Source organism: Filicampus tigris, chromosome 18 (genome assembly GCF_054856515.1).
Source record: "Filicampus tigris isolate MCC_2025a chromosome 18, RoL_Ftig_1.0, whole genome shotgun sequence".
In the NCBI taxonomy this organism is placed as follows: Eukaryota; Metazoa; Chordata; class Actinopteri; order Syngnathiformes; family Syngnathidae; genus Filicampus; species Filicampus tigris.
This window is the reverse complement of record NC_141234.1, coordinates 11501779-11522318: the sequence shown is the minus strand read 5'-3', so window position 1 is coordinate 11522318 and position 20540 is coordinate 11501779. Positions and strand designations below refer to the sequence as shown.

Below are 20540 nucleotides of genomic sequence, written 5' to 3'. Positions count from 1 at the left end.
GTACTTTTAAGACTAAGCGGCATATATCTGTGTTTAGAGTTTGAGCCTTGGGGGTCACGGTATTTGTAAACTTCCCTGAAGAAGCGTTATCAAGCTTATCTTGCTCCTTTTGAGTGGCCTACACACACAAGAGCCACGTGTGATGCATTTTTCAATGTTTCCAGGAGGATGATAACACCGGAGTTCCACTCCGGCACATTAAGTCCAGTTCCCATTTTTTTCAGCAAACCCACCCTGCAAAATGGCACAATGAAAACTGTTTTGCGTAAACAGCCCTTAATCCTAATGAGAACAGAATGGTCATTTTATTGGGTATGGCTACTCCACTGGGGGAAATGAAATGACTGTTTCTGGACTGTTGTTCCTTGTTCATTTCTATTTTACCTTTACTACTGCATTTATACATTGCCAAGGAAACGGCACATATGTAAAACAGGGTTGTGCAAGACTGGTTACATGCTTTGTAGTTCTATAGCGTTGATATTTTTAGTCAACAGTGATGAGTGGGAATTCAGCTGAGCTTAGTAGACTAATCATATGGGCAATGTCTCAGGCATTAGGTTAACTCACTGAATGGAACACCTGGAATATCACATTACTATACCATCTGCCTGGTTTTATTTCTACAAAGTATAATTTCCCTCAATGGGCATTAACAGGAGAATATACAGAGACATTATGGCCCCTTAATGTGTAGTTATGCATCCGATCAATGTTGTGGATTACATTTTAAGTATACAAAGAAAATAGAAGGCGCTTGTAGGCCCAGAAATTTACAAAACAGTTCATAAAAACATTATCTCATGTCTTTTATTGCACCCGATTTCCTCCTGCACATTAGGCTATGCTCAAAATCTATATCAAGTAAGCATTTTCCGCCACCAAATTTCAGTTTATTCAATCATAGGCTAAAGTTCCTGGATTTAAACTTGTGTCTAGGGAATATGTGGCTCTAATGTTACTGACACAGACAGAGTAATTGAAGTATGTGGTCCATTTGGTTTGGTTCAAAGAAATCCTGATGGGATTTGTTTTTCTTCAGATTTGTATGTGTGTATGATCCAGTGTAAACATCAACCAATCAAACCCTGATGCCCACAAAAAGCAGACCAAAACCCACTTTTTAAAGGGCAAAAAGTCTGTGTTAAGAGTGGATTTGTCCCAATAATAGGGTCTGAAACCGTTGGTGCCAACGATCTTAAATATTGCACATTTGATATTTCCAACCAAAATTCAAGAAAGCCGACATCTCCCCGAATCGATGATTCTGTGAACTACGTGAACAGAATGAAGCCTCTCAAAGAAGCACCCTGACTGGCGAACAAGGAAGCGGCGGTAAATAAAACAAAATGTCCTACCCGATATTGTTTTGTATGGAAGTGGGTTCCCCAGACAATAAGAAATATTTTTATAAGTTTAATAAGTTTGAGTCTGAGTTTTTACAATACTTCATATCTAGGAGTGGCTGTTCTTCATTTTTGAGAGATCACTTGCAATCGTGATTTCTGCCTTGGAAGGCTTGTTTCGAGATCAATGATGGAAGAGAGTCTGAGTGTGTGGTGCTTATCGGAGCACACCAAAAAAATCTTTATGCGTGTAGTCTGTAACAGATAAACAATCTTTTGGGATCTGGAAAATCCTTGTATGTGTACCAGGCCTAACGCAAAAACTAACAGACAAGTCGTGTGTTTGTCATTCAGGATAAAAGGAGTAAGTAAAATACTCTTCTACTTTTTCATTTTGGTCCCTGCAGTGTTGACAGTATGAGCTTGGCCACCAATTAGGCCACACCGATTCTTACAGCTCATAAATTATTAAGTGTCAGCCATCGACTGGAAGCAGTGATGGAGGTGACAGAGAGGGAGGCTTTATTTGTTTAAAATATACAGTGCCTGTGATAACACCAATTCTGCTCTCATTTAAATCCAAAAAAGCTTCATGCACCCTGAGTGTCTAATTATTCTCACTCTACCAACTGAATAAATGCAGTATTTATTCAACAACAACAACAGGCGGCAGGAAAAAAAAAAAGGAAAACGGTGCGGCATTTAGGATAATGTATGGTATTAGATTGCAACTTGCAACACTGGCTCACCTCAAGGTCAACCAATTCATTCCTGCAGGAGAATTTATTGCCCGGTAGTAGCTAAGGCAATGAGGTGCTGTGATCCTTGAGCTCGTGTCTATATAGAAGGTCTTCACAGCCATATACCGCGGGGAGGGAGGGTTTGGTGGGGGTGGGGGGGTTGTAGGTCTACTGCTTGTTAACTCTCTATTCTGAGCTTGAGCCAGCTCAGTTGCTTGAAACATGATAGTGTTGTTGGCCAAGGCCTGCTCATGTTGCCGCTTTTTTTTGGAGGGGGGGGGTGGACCACTGAGTTAATGTTCCATGGGACCATCAGCCCGATCATAAACACCGTAAATCTACAATGCCTACATGGACCGTTACTCAGGAGGAATGACAGGAACTCTGTAAACTATGTGCCTGTCAAACGGTGATTGACACTACCTAGGATGTTTTGTGGGTGGGTCCATCCCTCTTTGAGAAGCCGAGCTGTAATTGCACTCTTTCCATTCGCTACGTGCGCAGACACTCGCAAACCTGCGCTGCTCAGGGAAATATGGGCTTCATGTCGTTGTCTGCCAATAGACTTGTTGGGTGAATGAGGCTGTTAGAAGAGTTTGCTTTATCGTGACTTTCCATTTCCTGATAATGACTAGGAAACAGTTATCAGTTGTATTTGAGGTTGATTTGGTTTTGTATCGGTACTGGCTAACTCTTAGCTTATATGGCTAGTTGGCTACATTTGCCAATCAGTTTGTCATCATTCCTCTTAAATGTTTGTTTGTGTTTTAGATTCAGCAAAATCTTACTTCACCAAATTTCATAAAAACGTTGGTGGGGATTAGGTCCCGGCCAACGTAGAACCTGAAAAAAAAAAAGGGAAACATGTCAGGTGTGTTCCATGAAGGTCAACAATGGGTTTTCATTTAAATTTAAATTACTTAGTCTTGGAGGTATGCACATTATTGAGTGTTGGGGATGGCTGTTCGACCAAAAGAGGTTTCAATTTTTGACAACTTTCATGTGTAATTTTCAACCAAAATATTGAGTTCATTCATTAGACAAATTGAACAAATATTTCTGTCCAATTTCATACTTGATACAATCTTTAACCAGATTATTCTTTAAAAAAAATAACTGGTGAATTATTTACCTTTGTCAGCATAGCATAACGATAGATTTACAATATATATCAAATCCAAGACTCTTCACTACTGATCAATGTAAAAGCAAAATCCAAACAAAAAACATCAAGTAGACTTTGTTTCCATAAAGAACGACTTTTTATACTAGTTAGTTCTTAATTGTTTCCTTTGTCCCAATTGAAATTTAATCCAACGCATCATGTAGTGAAATAATACATAAAATACCTGTTATCAAATTACTTCATTGTTCCTTCGTAAATGTCACTCATTAGGAGTCTTAAAATATGCTTGACGGGGTTGTGTCTGAGGAGTCTTAAAATATGCTTGACAGGATTGTGTCTGATGAAATTATAGCAAGCAAGGTTGCCGCGCCTTTGGGATGTGAAGTATCCTGTAACTGATTAATTATGCATTTCCATCTCTGAAACCAACAGTGAAGGAATGCCACACTCGCCTGACGACTGCTTCCTGTGCATAGCTTCACCTCCCCGTCAACTTGGGGATGTCGAAAATAGTCGCAAAAAAAAAAGAACAGCTTGAGGTTCATTGTAATGATAATGGTGCCTCCGTGGATGAGAGTAGACTGGTCCATATTCATCCCCACAATGACTCTTCTGTCTTGGCTATTCAAGAGGAGGTCTGCTAGTGGACTGGTCTTGTTCATGTGGAAATCTGTGCGGCAATACAATGGAACAGGGATGCTTCTCCCAAAGCCCAGCCCCACATATTCAGCCAGAAAATGGAAAGACACACACCATAACAATCACAGTCAGCTGCTATCATCCCATGAACAGTCTCAGTTGAATGCTAAATAAATCTTTGAGGGACCTGACCACCACTGATTTTCATCTTTAATGTCTCCAAACACAATCTTGTTACTTGTGCCACGGCTACTCTTAGACTACTCTGAAAAGAATATTTTTAAATAAATTGCACTTTACCTCCTCGAGGGCCATCCATAAGAGCTTCTTCAGTATTGAATAAAAACATTTTCATCATGAAAAGATTTCAAACTGAAACGAAGTCCCATTTTATTGTCAGATTTATTAACCGAGAGAGGAGTCCAGAGTATAAATTCTATGTTCCAGTGCCCATTCTTCAATTGTGCAGTGCATATCAGACTCGAGGGTCACATCTTGAAAAGATATAAAAATACAGAGTCCGGATAGCCTTGTGAAAAAGGGCTTAGTTCATTTTGCTGCTCATGATTTTCAACAGCTTATCTATTCCCCATATTTGAAAGGTCGGTGCGTCTCTGGAAGGTATCCTTTAACAGACACTCCATTTATTGTAAAGCAAGCATAATGGCAAAATCTCCAATTCATAAAGTGTCTTGCAACATGAATATTGATATGAAACAATTGAGGAGAAATTGTATGGCTATTGAGCTATCAGTGTGATGCTCAATTATCCTCCTGGGGGATTTAATGAACAGGTATGCCACATTTGATTATGCACTGCAGTGTGTAAAACCAAGGCTTTTTTGTTTTATTTTGTGGAAATGAATGATTAGTTTTTAACAATGTGTTACTTTCATTCCGTTATTTTTTTCCCCTCTCAGCAGCAATATACCGCGAGGTATTAAAATGAACATTTATGCCTTTGTTGTCTCAGCCATTTTTACTATTTTGGACCTACAAAATGCATGTATACACCATACACAATTCCATTAACTCAGTCGGTACGTGTTATTCCGTTTTGTTTTTTTGTTTTTTTGTTCAAGTCCCAACTCTTGCATCATCTGACTTTACTGCCATGGCTTTTCAGTCACCTTTGACGCATTCATTACTAGAAGTAAATATCCCGTAGATGCCTATAATCATAGCACTACGGCCTTGATGCCACTCAGTGTTGATAAATATGTATTTACTTTTATTTGCTGTTATATTAAAACATTACTCAAGTTCATATGACGGTACTAGTAATATATAATAAATTGCATTTTGGAAGTTACTTTCCCAACATTGCCTTTGACGCTGTGATAGTATCTGCAAGTGAACTATTTCTAAAATGCCTGTGTTTCTCAAATCTGACTGGTGCCTTTCCTTATCATCAAAGTGTTGCATGCCGTGAACTCCTCCAGACAAGAACACATCAGGCTAGAGTCACTGAAACAAGAAGGAAACATTTACACCATTACGCTCACCTGCTCCATAATCATGGTGACTTATCTCATGAATAAATCAAGCTACCAATGTCTGTAATATTCGACACCGAGTTCTATCCTTTGGCAGATGTCGACGTTCCTATCTGTCTTTCACTAACCGTTACCTTCATACGCCCATTTTTTTCTCCAGAATTCTTTCACCTTTCTCCCCCTCATACCCGGCTGCCCAACGGTGCTCATCTTATTTATTACACAATTGTGACACTTTCGGATAAAGCCCCACACCCACAGTGATTGAACTCTGCTTGTGAGCGCTTGGAAGCACAGATCATTCCCCTTTGCTTTCCCGTAAGTCATTGGATTGACAACTTGAGATGGTCTGCCAACGAGTGGCTGACTCTCTTCCTTTAAATCACTCACACAGGCGCCTTTGAAGGGCCACTAATGCAATGTTTATGCCAATATGCCAGACCAATAGAAATACTGTAAAATTGAAGTATGAAGTGGACCGATGTTCTCATGAGCATTTAGTTGGAAGTGATATGCAAAATTGAGCATTTTATTAAGGCCCTTTACACAAAAGCATTCCTAAAATGCAATCATTTGAAGACTCAGATTCATAATTGTTGAAAGTGTTTTTATTGTTTATGAAAGGTTCTAAATTCTCAGGATGTTATTATCAAACACCCTAGATTGTCCGTAGAAGTGAGTATAAATGGTCTCAAATTGGACAGTGATTTTAAATTGGACCGGCAAATTGGTGCTGTTGTTAAATCCATCTTTTTTATCTTAGGCAGCTGTTCTAAGGTAAAGTATCTCCTTTCTCAACAGCACTTTGAAATAGTAATTCATGCCATCGTCACATCTCTGATGGATTACTGTAATCCACTTTATTTTGGAGTCAGCCAATCCTCCATCAAACGTGTCCTGTCCAAAATGCTGCTGCTCACCTCTTGACTGGTACTCGTAAGAGGGAGTACATAACTCCTACTCTGGCATCCCTTCACTGGCTCCCTGTACATTTTAGAGTACCTTTTAAGATTCTATTATTTGTTTTCAAATCTTTAAATTGCCTTGCCCCAGTTTACCTCTCTGAGCTCCTCCACCCTTACGCACCTGTGCGGTGCCTCAGGTCTGCAGACCAGAACCTATTAGCGGTACCGAGGACTAAGTGAAGGCTCAGGGGATCGAGCCTTTTCCGTTGCCGGTCCTTCTCTTTGGAATGACCTCCTGATAAATGTTTAAAACTCACTTTTATTCTTTGGCTTTTGACTCACCATGAGACTTGGTTTAACTCTTTTTGTGCTTTTTATTGTCTTCATTATTCATTTGTTTTTTGGTTTGTTGTTGTATGACTTACTTTTGCTCCATATACAGCACTTTGTATACAGCGGTGGCCGTCTTAAAGTGCTTTATAAATTCAATTGAGTTGAGCCTGTGTTTTTGTGTTCTGTTATTGACTGCCGACTAGTCCAGGGTATATCCTGCCTTTCGCCCATAGTCAGCTGGAATAAGATCCGGTTCACTCATAGTGGTATGAAAAATAGAATAATGGATGGACTATATATAATCAGTAATCCAGATTAATGAATTTGCATGATTAAATTGATCAAATATGTCAATGTAATTGTTAATGTTACATGTAAATCTCACACTGACTCAAAAACCACTCACTTGTATGGGTTGTGTGCTAGAATGGTATTTGGCATTTGACAATATTGGCCTTTTTGATGGGATGTTTAAACAAATACAAAATAACATGCAAACCGCTCACAGAATGTTAGGTGGTTGGGATGTTTTTCTCGCCACCATGGGGCAGCGTGGCTCAGGTGGTAGAGTGGTCATCTCCCACCCTGAAGGTTGTGTGTTTGATCCTCAGCCCTTGTAATGGTGTTGAAGTGTTCTTGAGCAAGATACTGGACACCTAGTTGCTCCTGATGCTGCGTCATCAGTCGGTGAATGAAGAGACAGTGTTAAAGTGCTCTGAGTACCTTGTAGGTGGGAACAAGTGAAAGCCCATTTACCATCCATTCTTTAGTTTGAATACAGTACGTAAGTACATCGTCCTTGGTCAAGAGTGTTTAACCTCACATATCAGTCAGTCCTTTTTCCATACCACTCTTCTTTTTCAGGGTTATGTGGGAGCTATGGCCAAGTCCCCCTTACGTGAGTACTGAATGACAGACTAGACCTTGGACCAGTTGCCCGTTAATCCCAAGGCACATAGTTTTAACATTTTCAAATGATCGCTTTTCCAACAGTCCTCAGAAATCATAATGTCCCCTTACTGGTAGGCTATTTTTAGAACACGGTTGTGGGCTACTAATGTGGTCCTTGAGGGCTAGCTTGTGCCAGTGGACACAATGTTGCTGATCCCTGATCTAACCTTTTGGGCAGTTGAGATCCCAATGTATTTTTTGATTTGCAGACCATATTCAATGACATTATCACTCTTTGGTTCCCAATTTACTATGCTCCCAAATAGCACGTGCTAAATTGTGTGTTCACTCACTCTAGCAGATTGTGCACATTGTTGGAAACAGGTGTAAAAATGGTGAAGACCAGTATATTTAAAAGAGGGTTCTGTACTTAAGGTAGCTCTGATAGTTGTCATCGTGGACAATTTGGGGTACATCCGCACGCAAAAATGAAATTTGAAGTGATGGAATTGGACGTGTTATTGGAAGACCAAAAAACCATAACACTGAATTCCAGAAAATAAATCTATCGGCCCAAGTCAGCATGTCTGTGTTAAATTGAATACAGTGCATGGATGTTCACCCAAGTACACGAGCCAAACAGATTAATTAAGAAAAAGGTGATGGACAGTTTAACTGGGTCAATGTTAATAGTTATCATTATTACTGCTAGGGTTGTTCCGATCACGTTTTTTCACGTCTGAGTCCGAGTCTTTTGATTTTGAGATCTGTGATTTGCCGATACCCCGATCCGATACCGATTCTAGTCCCGGTCCGATACTTCTTAAACAGTATATAAAAGGAAGAAAGGCGAAGGAATAAGATACAGTGTCTCTTTTTATTAGCGTTTTATGACTTCTTTAAACATGTCTTTGCATTATTTTGCCTGTAATCAACTTTATACTAACAACTTAACACATTAAAGTGAATAAAAACATAAAAAATAAACTGACACTGGCCTGGGCTATAAGGCCACTAAATTCTTTAATTCGAGCTTAGCGCAACGTTAGACTAAAAGTCCAGTAGTAAACAGCATGAACAGCAGCTTGACCAACAATATGAAATGCAAAAAAAAAGAAAACGTGCCACTGTACTGGCCTAGATAAACTACTACTACTGGCTACATAAAGTAAGGGCAATAAAGACGTCAGTTTGAGCATAGTGCTACTTTAGACTAAACAGTCCAATATCCAATAAACATTTCAGGACTAGACAGTATGAATAGCTTGACTTAAAATATGAAATGTAAACAAAAAGTGCCACTGGGCTAAGAAGCGACATCGGGGCTAGGGAGGAACTCCAGATATCGGTTGTAAAGGAGCTGCTAGGCACGTCAGCCATCAGGACACGCAATCAATCAGTCAATCGTGTGTGCACCTCGGGAATGCCTTTCTTGGTGATGTAGCGGCGTGAGGGTATTTGATACCGGGGCTCCAGGTACTCTGTATAGCGACGCATTCCAAGTTGTTCGAAAAAAAAAAAATGGGTGGTCGTTTATTGCAATCCACTCGGCTATCAATGAGGTAATTTTACGAGCTTTTTCTAAGTTTTTTCGCTGTCTTGGGGCATCTTTGCTCTCTTCTTGAAAGCCTCCTCTAATGTCGGCTGGTTCTTTGCGGGCTGAGCACGTGCACGTGCTGCGGGATGTGTATTTTTCAAATGGCGGATGAGGTTGGTTGTGTTGAATGCAGACCTAACACTCCCACCCCTCGAAATGTCACGTTTACAAATGGAGCAAGTTGCAACTGCGTTGTTGTTGTCGTCGACCGAAAAGTGTTCCCAGACTGCCGACATGATCGCGCGCCTTCCTTTCAAGCTGCTTGTTCAACTGAGTGATGTCATACACACAGCCGGTGCAACGTTAGGGTTACTTTGACGTACATTTTGTAACATGTAATTTATTCATTTTTTCCCCTAACATCTGTAGCCTACAAATACAAAAAAGCGGAGACATTTTAGAGAAAAATATATATGCAATATATCCGATTTCTGATCGGGAAATAATCACGAGTCCGAGTCGAGTCTGCAACCGCGTGATCGAAGTCGATATCCGATCACGTGATCGGATCGGAACAACCCTAATTACTGCAGTATATGACGATGCTTCAACACTGTCCATGTTAAGCAGTCCTTTGCATATCCATGCTTTCTTTCTGCTGGTGACGGCAGATTTGCGGCTGGGAGGCTGGAAGACTTTCTGTTGAGTAATGCTGCTGTTGCTTCAAGGGGGGTAGTTGCTTAACACGGCGTGCAGAATCTGGCACGCCGTCTTCCTTGGCCTACTAAACTCTGCTCAACACTATGCAAAAACTCCCTGATGGCTTGTAGAGAGGGGGTGGAAAAAAGGTGGAGAGAGACTCAGAAGAGAAATAAGGCAGGGGGTGCAGGAAGGAGAAATGGAGGACAAGCAGCCAGATGAGGATTGGAGTGGATTTAGAGATAGATGAGAGCTGACTGAGAGGATTGGGAAGGTAAAGCGAGGGTGGTTGGAGGACTAGCGGAGGATGAATTTAGTTATAGTTAGACTGAGGCAAACGCAGGGGGGAAATGTCCATAGTACACTTGTATTCTGATTAAATATGGCTTTAGAGAATCAGGGACCTTTTTTTTTTGTTTTACTTTGTCATACTGCTTGGCTCTATTGTCCGATGATAAACTTATAAAAAAATTCAATGTAGCCCATAGCAATTTTAACACATTATCCACCAATGTGAAGGTGTTTTCTTATGCTATGTTTTAACAAGCTTCCAGAACTTTCTATTAAATGTGTACTTTGCTTCAGAACATGCAAAGATTGATTGGAAATATATATATATATATATTTTTTTAGAGGTTCAACTCAAATCAAAGTCATACATTAAATTGGCCATTAAATTATTACTGCTCATTTAATAAAATAAATTGTGCTAATGATGCCAATGAACTCTGTGGACCTCAGTGTTGGGCACAGTCGCTGAAGTTCTCTATACTACATATAATACATTAATCGGGTAATCAGGGGAATTGATTAGTTTTAAACTGTTGTTCTGATGCCAGTGCCTTTATGAGCTGCGCACAGGGGTTGTTACATGCGTAGATGTAGTTAAACTTACCATCGCTAGTGCCTTGTTGTTGTTCTTTAGCGCACAAACTAGTTGATTAAATCAACAGTGCCTCGGCTGGTAGCAGAAAAGTAGAACACTCCCAGTTTCTTTCAGTTGTGTCACGATGCGATTAGTTAATCAAATAACAGGTGATCATATATATTAACGAAATGCTAATGCTGTAAAAAATCTTCCCCAAAAGGTGACAACCACTGCTTTAATTGGTCAGCAACAATACGCTTAAAGATTATTTTTAAAGATGAAAGCCAGAATGATGAGTCACCTTAGAAAAGAGTCAGCCTTGTTCAAAATATGTGCATGCAGGAAATAAACCAAATTAGATCTCATCCAGTGTTGCTTAAACATTGCAAGAAACAAAGAGTCTCCAGTTTGCATTTTTCCAAGGTCATAGGCGAGATCCTTGCATGCAGATTCTCTTGATGTTGCACTCAGGCACTCCTAATTAAAGGCAACACATTTAGCAGCATACAATTGCCCTCAAGTGAAGATAAAATAGTAGCAGTAAAACTGTTTTATGATACCCACATTTACAGTACGAACACTATTCGACACAATGGAATAATGATGTAGCAGGTTATGATAATGGTCTTGTGTGCCCCGTGATTAAGATTGTGCTGAAATAAGAGGAGTTCACACCAGGGTGCTATTACATGCAACTTGCGGTGACTCTTTAATTTGAGTAATATACTGTGTGTGTCACTGTTTGGTGACCTCTTGAATGTCAGTGATGCCTTATGCAGAAGATGAACTCTATAAATGAAGAATTGTATCGCACATCGTGTTTGCAGGTAATGATCATCATTGATACTACCATAGTAAAAAAAAAAAAAAAAAAAGGAAGTATTAAGTTTTATTGTTTTGATATTCGTTTGCATGTTGAGGCCTACATATTCTGTTCTCCCTTTTGAAGGTTCATTTTCAACACATCCCAGTAACGTTGTCTGCTATGTAAACATCCATCCCAATCTCATTTGCCGCTTTCCTGACAATTAAAGATGAGCTAAGTAATGTTCTGTTTCAAGGCTAGTTAGTTTTTGCCAATTCATTTTTTTTTACTTAAAGGCTACTAAATTAGCCAAATTAGGATATCTTGAATGTCTGCTTTGTTGGTTTTACATTAGTATCCTCCTCTTGCTGCTGCATTTGACCGCTATATGAGTAATTAATGTATGATGGAAAACCAAGGGAATATTGAGATTGCGGGTGAAATATCAGGATGATACTAAAATGCACTACAACCTTTACAGATTGATCTGAAAACGTTTGCATACACGTCCATCCGTTTAATGTTTCAACTCACCGATCTCTAACAAGGAGCTGAAGTTCTGAACGGCCAGATTCACAAGCCTTGATCCATGACTCGATCAATACATTTCCTGTTCAATTAGAATTGGTATTTAAACAACTCTATTCTTCATGCTGTTAACATTCAGACACGATTAAACCAAGACCACACCTAACAATTAATCAACAGTATCAAATGTTATATTGTCAGAGAAGAGCCACTGAGCTTTTGAGTGTCAGAGTGTCATTAGCAGATTTCAACAAAGATGCCGAGAGACTGGAAGAGTCACAGAAAGGCATATAAGTTGACATCTTTGGAAATAATACGGCTATATATAATCAAACATATGTTCTGAATTTTGCCATTCAGCGGCAGCAGAGAAAGTCATGCAAAAAGCAGTGAAACATTGAACAGGTGGACATGAGAAGACAGAAGAAGAGGTCAGAATAAGTTGACCTTTTAAGGTTTTAGTGCGCATTTTCCGCGCCTGAAATTTCACCTGAAAGTCTAAAATCTCCTTTGTTGTGGGTATTGTACCTGTGATGCGGTGTGATGGACAATATAATGATTAAAGCATTGCACACCTATTTGGGAGGGAATTTCAACTCTTCTATTATTATTATTAGTAGTAGTAGTAGTAGTAGTAGTAATAGTAGTAGTACTACGTTAACAACAAGTCACCAAGACAGTCATACACAAAAGCCAAATAACATGCAAAGTTAATTAGTGTGAGAAAGTGTCATGTGACACTTGGGGTCTAAACTACTAAAAGCTTTGTGTAATAGATGCTTCAGTTTAGGTGGAGACAAAAAAACATTCCATTTTCATTAAAGGACTTTGTTGGCACATTTTTTTTTCAAGGAAAAGAACCAGCAATTTTGTAAAGTAGAAGGAAGATTGTACTTTCTTGTAGCAATTTACATCATCGGTAGCGTGTCCTGTGAGTGCTTCTGGAAAACTCGTTTTCACAAAGCCTTTTGTCAAGTATTGTAGGATGCATTTGCATTTCGTTTCTAAAACATTACATTTGATAACCCTTTTGAATGTGAGGCTGTTCATTTAGGCATGACCGCCTGGCTGTGCACATCCTTTTTGTTATTGTCTCAGGAAAGAGCGAATGGTCTTAATCAAGGCGCAAAACCGTTTAGAAGGTACATTCACTGGGCATAACATTAGAAACACCTGCAAATACCAGTGAGAATCAATGCAAGAGCTGTATACATAAAAAAAAAAAAAACATCCCATGATATAAGGTTATACAGCACTTAACAGTTTTTCAGGTAAAATGTGATGATATTATATTATTTTGGATTAGATTAGATTAGATACACCGCTTCACTGTTACAGGAGGTCAAACAATTTGCAAAAAGCAAAAACTTTTGGAAGCAATCCTTTAAACTATCAGTGAGCTGAGTGTTGCGACGTATGCAGCGGTCTTTATAGTTGGTTTGTTTTTTCCCTGAGATGAGTGGTCAAATTCATCATATTATGACTGACCAAAGTTGCAGTAGTTTGCAGTGAACTGAAATAATAATAATATTTCTACTGAAACGCAGATCTCCTTGAGACAAGTGGAATGAAACTGTTCTGTGTAAAGCCGCCAATCACAACGCCGACACCATCAAAGTGTCTTCTACAAATAGAAGAACTTGAGAAATGTATCTAATTTGATTTATTGAGTGTGTATTCACACGTGTTCAAACCTGGCATATTGTACCTCACCTCACCGCCAAGTTATTTTGAAAATTAGACTTTTTTTTTTTTTGCTGTGTACAAAATATACTCATTGTACTGTTTAGCAAAGAAAAAAAAGTAGTAACACAAGCGCTTACTGTATGTATTTAAGCATATATATTGTATGGACATGATGACAAACACACTCTGAAGTTTGGCAGAGGCAGTAACTCACGTACTCTTTGGTTGTCGCTTCCCAATTAGGTATTTTATTTATGAATGTGAGCACTTCTGACCTTCTGGAAGAGGAGACATAAATTTGTTTGTCTGGCAAACAGTGTAACAAATAGCATTCTGCCCCAGCTCCAACTTCCTCTTTATATCAATCTGTCCCTTGTCCCTCTTGGCCCGCTTCCCAACAGGTTTCACATTCCAGCAATAACTCTCCTCACCTGGTCAGCTGGAGCAGTCACTCATGACTGTTGGGCCTCCTGGCCGTGCAAACAAACTTTAGAGCGGTTCATATTCACTGGTGGATTCATGGACAGTATGTCTTTTAAATGGACAATAAGTGAATTTTGGTTTGATTTCATGCTGTGGTGTGCTGTACCGTGCTTTGTGAACAATGGATTTGGACTATTCAGTGACGCATCACACACGTCTTAAATTGGTGAAAAGAGGATATTGTTAAGCCTCTGAGTCTTGCATATCTTGGAAGCTGAAAACGGCATTGTTCACATTGTCATCTTTTACTCCAAGCTGAATGCTTTTGGAGACAATAGAAACAGTGAAATGCATCAACCCTCCCTTGAGTAAGTGTGTAGGTGGGCAGCGTTTTTGAATATGCAGGCAGATCTCGCATAACATCCAATCACCATTTTAAATAAAGGTATAATTCTCTCGACGGCCACATTATTTCAAATACATGCACAGTCTGATAAGAGTCAATGCAAGAGTTCTATCTAGATGATAACGCCAAGCCACTGAAAATGGGAACCACAATAACACATTCATCATTAAATTATAGCGCAAACAGATAGTAGCCAGGAAAAATGCGTTATTTTTTTATTTGAAGATTTTTAATAGAACTCTTATAAGATTGTGCTGATATACTTGTACAATTTACCTTTCACATAGTTTACCGTAGTATGACACCAGCCTGTAACATTTTGATTTATTTATTGTAAATTTCATTTCCAAAAGACAAGGGGCAACTTCATCAGCAAGTTATGAAATTCACGTAGTTGATTATCAAAATGACTACATGATTAAAGCATTCCTAAAGGGGAAAAAAAAAAAAAACAGATGGCGGATCAGTAACACCATCATGTTGTGGAATCTGTGATTTCAGAGTGGGGTGTCTGTAGAGACCCACATTTAGAGCATGCACTCTCTATAAAGTAAATTGTCTGTCCTCCCATTATCTCACTCCATCTATCCTGCACTCTCCACTCACACACTGGCTAGCACGCAAGCTGAACCAGCTGGCTGTAATGATGACAAATCAACCCAAATATTTACGTCCGGCGAGTTTCAATTTGGCTCTGCCAGCAGCTCACGTTGTATGCACTTTTTATTCCGTATGACTTTCATAGCCTTTGCGGCCAAACTGTTAGCATCACTCCTCACAAGTACACTTCAGCTTCTTTTATGTCACCTAAACACTGGCTGACTGCTTGTTAATGTCTGCCGATAACCCATGTTTATGGCTATCAAAGAACTGGTACAAACATTGCCGCTAGTGGGCTTATATGGAATTTTGTTAGGGACCATCTTGGTTTGAGGTTTGTGTTTGTCCCAGATGTTACTTTCTTTTGAGGGACCACATGAGGATAAGCTGCATTATTGGTCTTCATAAAGCTATATAGTATTCCAGATAATACTCAAATGAATTATTCTTTTGAATTGAGTGTCTGTATATGACCATTGTGTAGACCCCATTTTTCCAAGTTTTCATTCATGATGCTGTATATTTTCAATGAAAATACCTTCAACAAAACAGTCCAGGGTCTATAAATGCAGCTCTGAACTTGAACAAAAGATTAGGCAGTGCCATTGTATGTGACAAAGACTCTTATTGTACCAACTACGCTGATTAACATTTGTGACTCACATTATTCTTTTGGACTTAGGGAATCACTTGTCGATTGCAAGCCTTTCAGTTGTTTGAATTGATATGTTCCAGACTTGCGACCACCCATATGACCCTCATTTTTTGCTTTACACCCAAAGGCTCTGTTATTCACACTCTGATTTGACGTTGGATAACATGAATGGAATCCTATCTGTGTCCCCTTGGGAGAGAAATTACAACTCTCTCGCTTTGTATCCAGATACATGGGTCTTGCCATGGAACATAACTTCTTGCTCTTATCTACCCGAAAGCTAGAGCAAGAGCAAAGAGAGAAAAACAACAACAATAGTGCAACACAAAAAAATGTGGGTTTTGAATCTGTATGTATCAGCACTTTTATAATTGGCCTCATGAACTATTGTCCAGCGTTTTGTTGGTCTACTGGTGCCTCAAACCCATTTATGGTGTGTGTTTTATAGTTTTTTGTTAAAAGAAGACTACATGACCTTTTTTTAATCCCTACCCACCTTTCCTTCGCTTTCTGTTATTCATTTCGGTCTTAGCCTGTGTTTATTTGCACCTTCAGCTGTGTGGTTCCTACTTTTTTCATTGTCTGATCCTCAATTTTCCATGCTCTGAGCTCTGTGTTTCTTCCTGATAGATAACATTTGGCCATAGAAGCAGAAGCATAGTGTTCCCCAGTGACTCTGGAATGATTTACCATTCGCGCCTCGAGCAATGGGTTTACCTCAACAATCGCATAAAAACTGGAGACAAAGGGATAAGACAATAGCGCCAGTTTGCCTGTCTTTCACCGCTCCTCCCTCATCTTATGGTTTTGAGATGCAGCTGGGATTCTCAAAACACGTGTTTAGGGGCTAAAGGTTTGCAAGCAGCTATCCAGGATGGATGGGGGATTTGTGTTATTCCTGTGTTTCGAAGCTGCTGTGAATGCAGCGGAGCGCAGTGCGAGCTGTTAGTTCTGGCAGTTTGGAAGGGATGCCTCTGGGAATATGCTTGTCTTTTAAGAGTCTTTGCACAGACTTTGCCAGAATGAATTAATTTAGCATGAGCGGAGAGGCATTTTTTTTTCTTCCATTTCTTCCATTTCTTCCATTTAGCCTGTCATATTTTACGGCAGATTTCTCTTGTATGTGCGTGAACAAGCACTACAGTAGATCAGTGGCATTTACAGTAGGAATACAGCACCAAATGAGTCATTATGCATTTACAGTAGACAGCAAATGTGCAATAATATAGCAATGTATTTTTGTTCTGGATTAGAGGAGGAATGTTGAGTCAGGTCCGTTTTGTGGTATTGACTCTGTAGACCTGTCTGACCTGACGCTAGTGCTGTGCGAGGTCTCGCAGGCTTTCTATGGCCACCTATAAATCACGGTCAATTACAAAGCTGATGCTCAGTCGACTCTCCCCCAGCTATAACTGTACAGGGAGGAAGGGAGAAATGGAAGCTACAATCCATCTTTTAGTCCAGTCACTGCAATTTTGTGGACTTAACAAGTCTTATTTTCACACGTGATTACGAAGATGACGAGAATGTTGGAGAGCTCACGTGATCAATTCAAATCACTTTACATCATACATCAATTTTCAGTCCTTCTTTGTTTGTTCTGCTTTTAATTAGGGTTATGGACTGACTTTGGGGTGGGAGGTGGGGTGCACGCTGGACAGACTGTATATAGCCTGATAATTGCATTTAAAAAAAAATCACAAAGGACAAATTATAATCATCAATTAACATTAACATCATGTTTTTTTTTAATTTAGACACCAGACTACTGTGAGAAACATCACGGCCCGAGCTAAGATTTGAACAAAGAACATCTGAAATATGAAGCAGACATACTAGCCACTGGGGTTTCTGGTCTCTGAATGGAGGTGTGGGTTCAAATTCCACTCCCGACAAATGCTTTTGAATGTATGGGTATTGACTTGGCTGTTGGAATATTTACTTCAGGATAGGCCAATTGCATGTTTGTGACCTGCTATGGACCACAGTCATGAGGCCAAAATATATAAAATACAAGTCATTGCACGTTCACCATAGTGTATTTTTCAAACCACCTGCCAATGAAGAGAGTTACTGTGTCAGGATGGCCGAGTGGTCCAAGGTGCCAGGCTCAAGGTTTGATTGTTTCCATGGAGAAACGGGGTTTCTGGTCTCTTGCTGGGGGTGTGGGTTCAAATCCCACTCCTGACAAATGCGTTTGAATGTATTGGCATCGACTTGGCTGTTGGGTTATTTTCTTTGGGACAAGTCATTTAAAGAGAGTAAGTAAAGAGACTCACCGACTAAGTCTTGGACCACTCGGCCATCCTGACACCTCATTGTGGGAAGGTCTTTACTGTTGGGTGTTTTGAACAATGCACTATGGTGAACTAGCAATGGTCACAAACCTGCAATTGACCTTTCCCAAAGTAACAATCCCAACAGATAAGTCCATAACCGTACATTCAAAAGCATTAGTCAGGAGTGGGATTTGAACCAACGCCTCCATTCAGAGACCAGAAACGCCAATTAATAATGGAAGGAATCACACCTTCATTGGTGGCTGGTTTAAAATATGTACCACCATGAATGGCCAGTGATTTCAATTTGATATATTTGGGCTTTATGACTGTGGTCCAGAGCTAGTCCCAAACCTAGAAAAGACTTGTCCCAAAGAAAATAACCCTACAGCCAAGTCAATGCCCCTACATTTAAAAGCATTTGTCAGGAGTGGGATTTGAACCCATGCCTCCATCTGGAGACCAGAAACCCCAAATCACTATGGAAGGAATTACACCTTCAGTCTGGCGCCTTAGACCACTAAGCCATTCTGACAGGTAGTGACTATCTTCATTGGTGGGTGGTTTAAAATATGTACCACCATGAATGGCCAGTGATTTAGATATATTTGGGCTTTATGACTGTGGTCCAGAGCTGGTCCCAAACCTAAAAATGACTTGTCCCAAAGAAAAAAAAACAACAGCCAAGTCAATGCCCATACATTTGAAAGATTTTGTCAGGAGTGGGATTTGAACACACACCTCCATCCGGAGACCAGAAACCCCAATTAATGATGGAAGGAATCACACCTTGAGTCTGGCGCCTTTGACCACTCGGCCATCCTGACACACAGTTGACTAAACTCTTCAGTGGTGGGTGGTTTGATAAATGCACTATTGTGAACTGGCAATGACTTCTAATTGATATATTTTGGCCTTATGACTGTGGTTCAGAGCTGGTCTCAAACCTGGAAATAACCAGTCCCAAAGAAAATATCCCAACAGCCAAGTCAATACCCATACATTCAAAAGCATTAGTCCGGAGTGGGATTTGAACCCATACCTTCACCTGGAAACCAGAAACCCCAAATCACCATGGAAGGAATTACACCCTTAGTCAGGCGCCTTGGACCATTCAGCCATTCTGACACATAGTGCCACTCTTCATTGGTGGCTGATTTAAAATATACACCATAAAGAATGGCCAGTGATTTAAATTTGATATATTTGGGATTTATGACTGTGGTCCAGAGCTGGTCCCAAACCTAAAAATGACTTGTCCCAAAGAAAATAATCCAACAGCCAAGTCAATGCCCATACATTTGAAAGATTTTGTCAGGAGTGGGATTTAAACCCACGCCTCCATCCGGAGACCAGAAACCCCAATTAATGATGGAAGGAATCACACCTTGAGTCTGGCGCCTTTGACCACTCGGCCATCCTGACACACAGTTGACTGAGCTCTTCACTGGTGGGTGGTTTGGAAAATGCACTATTGTGAACTGGCAATGACTTGTAATTTATATATTTTGGCCTTATGACTGTGGTCCGAGCTGGTCTCAAACCTGGAAATAACCTGTCCCAAAGAAATTATCCCAACAGCCAAGTCAATACCCATACATTCAAAAGCATTAGTCAGGAGTGGGATTGAGGCCCCGGATGGAGGCGTGTGTTCAAATCCCACAGTTGACTAAACTCTTCAGTGGTGGGTGGTTTGGAAAATGCACTATTGTGAACTGGCAATGACTCCTAATTTATATTTTTTGGCCTTATTACTGTGGTCCAGAGCTGGTCTCAAACCTGGAAATGACTTGTCCCAAAGAAAATAATCCAACAGCCAAGTCAAGGCCCATATATTCAAATAATTTTGTCAGGAGTGGGATTTGAACCCACGCCTCCATCCAGAGACCAGAAACCCCAATTCTTCATGGAAGGAATGACACCTTGAGTCTGGCGCCTTAGACCACTCGGCCATCCTGACACGAATTCTCTGTCTTTACTGGTGGGCTGTTTGAAAAATGTACCACCATGATTGGCCTGCGAGTTATAGTTTATATATTTGGGCTTCATGATTGCGGTCCAGAGCTGGTCACAAACCTAGAAATGACCTGTCCCAAAGAAAATAACCCAACAGCCAAGTCAAAGCCCATACATTTAAAAGCATTTGTCAGGAGCAGGATTTGAACGCACGCCTCCATCCAGAGACCAGAAACCCCAATTAATGGTGGAAGGAATCACACCTTGAGTCTGGCGCCTTAGACCACTCGGCCATCCTGACACATAGTGGAACTCTTCATTGGTGGGTGGTTTAAAATATGTAGCACCATGAATGGCCAGTGACAACAATTGGATATATCTGGGCTTCATGACTGTAGTCCAGAGCTTGTCTCAAACCTGGAAATGACTTGTCCCAAAGAAAGTAACCCAACAGCCAAGTCAATGCTCATACATTTGAAAGATTTTGTCAGGAGTGGGATTTGAACCCACGCCTCCATCCGGAGACCAGAAACCCCAATTAACGATGGAAGGAATCACACCTTGAGTCTGGCGCCTTAGACCACTCGGCCATCCTGACACTTGGTCAGTGAGTCTCTTTACT

At 40.2% G+C, this 20540-nt stretch overlaps 1 protein-coding gene and 5 non-coding genes across 12 annotated transcripts in view; 2 read left to right on the top strand and 4 right to left on the bottom strand.

Annotated features, from left to right (window-relative positions):
- Nucleotides 1-20540, top strand: part of rbms3 (RNA binding motif, single stranded interacting protein) — a 292172-nt gene that overhangs the window by 79732 nt on the left and 191900 nt on the right. The gene's annotated exons all lie outside the window — the stretch shown is intronic.
- trnal-caa (transfer RNA leucine (anticodon CAA)) lies at nt 17761-17873 on the top strand. Its single transcript has 2 exons — nt 17761-17798; nt 17839-17873. It is a non-coding gene; the product is annotated as a tRNA-Leu (tRNA).
- trnal-caa (transfer RNA leucine (anticodon CAA)) lies at nt 18677-18789 on the bottom strand. The gene is made up of 2 exons: nt 18752-18789; nt 18677-18722 (listed from the first exon to the last, which is right to left on the bottom strand). It is a non-coding gene; the product is annotated as a tRNA-Leu (tRNA).
- On the bottom strand, nt 19275-19387 carry trnal-caa (transfer RNA leucine (anticodon CAA)). The gene is made up of 2 exons: nt 19350-19387; nt 19275-19320 (listed from the first exon to the last, which is right to left on the bottom strand). It is a non-coding gene; the product is annotated as a tRNA-Leu (tRNA).
- Nucleotides 19810-19922, bottom strand: trnal-caa (transfer RNA leucine (anticodon CAA)). The gene is made up of 2 exons: nt 19885-19922; nt 19810-19848 (listed from the first exon to the last, which is right to left on the bottom strand). It is a non-coding gene; the product is annotated as a tRNA-Leu (tRNA).
- Nucleotides 20404-20516, bottom strand: trnal-caa (transfer RNA leucine (anticodon CAA)). Its single transcript has 2 exons — nt 20479-20516; nt 20404-20449 (listed from the first exon to the last, which is right to left on the bottom strand). It is a non-coding gene; the product is annotated as a tRNA-Leu (tRNA).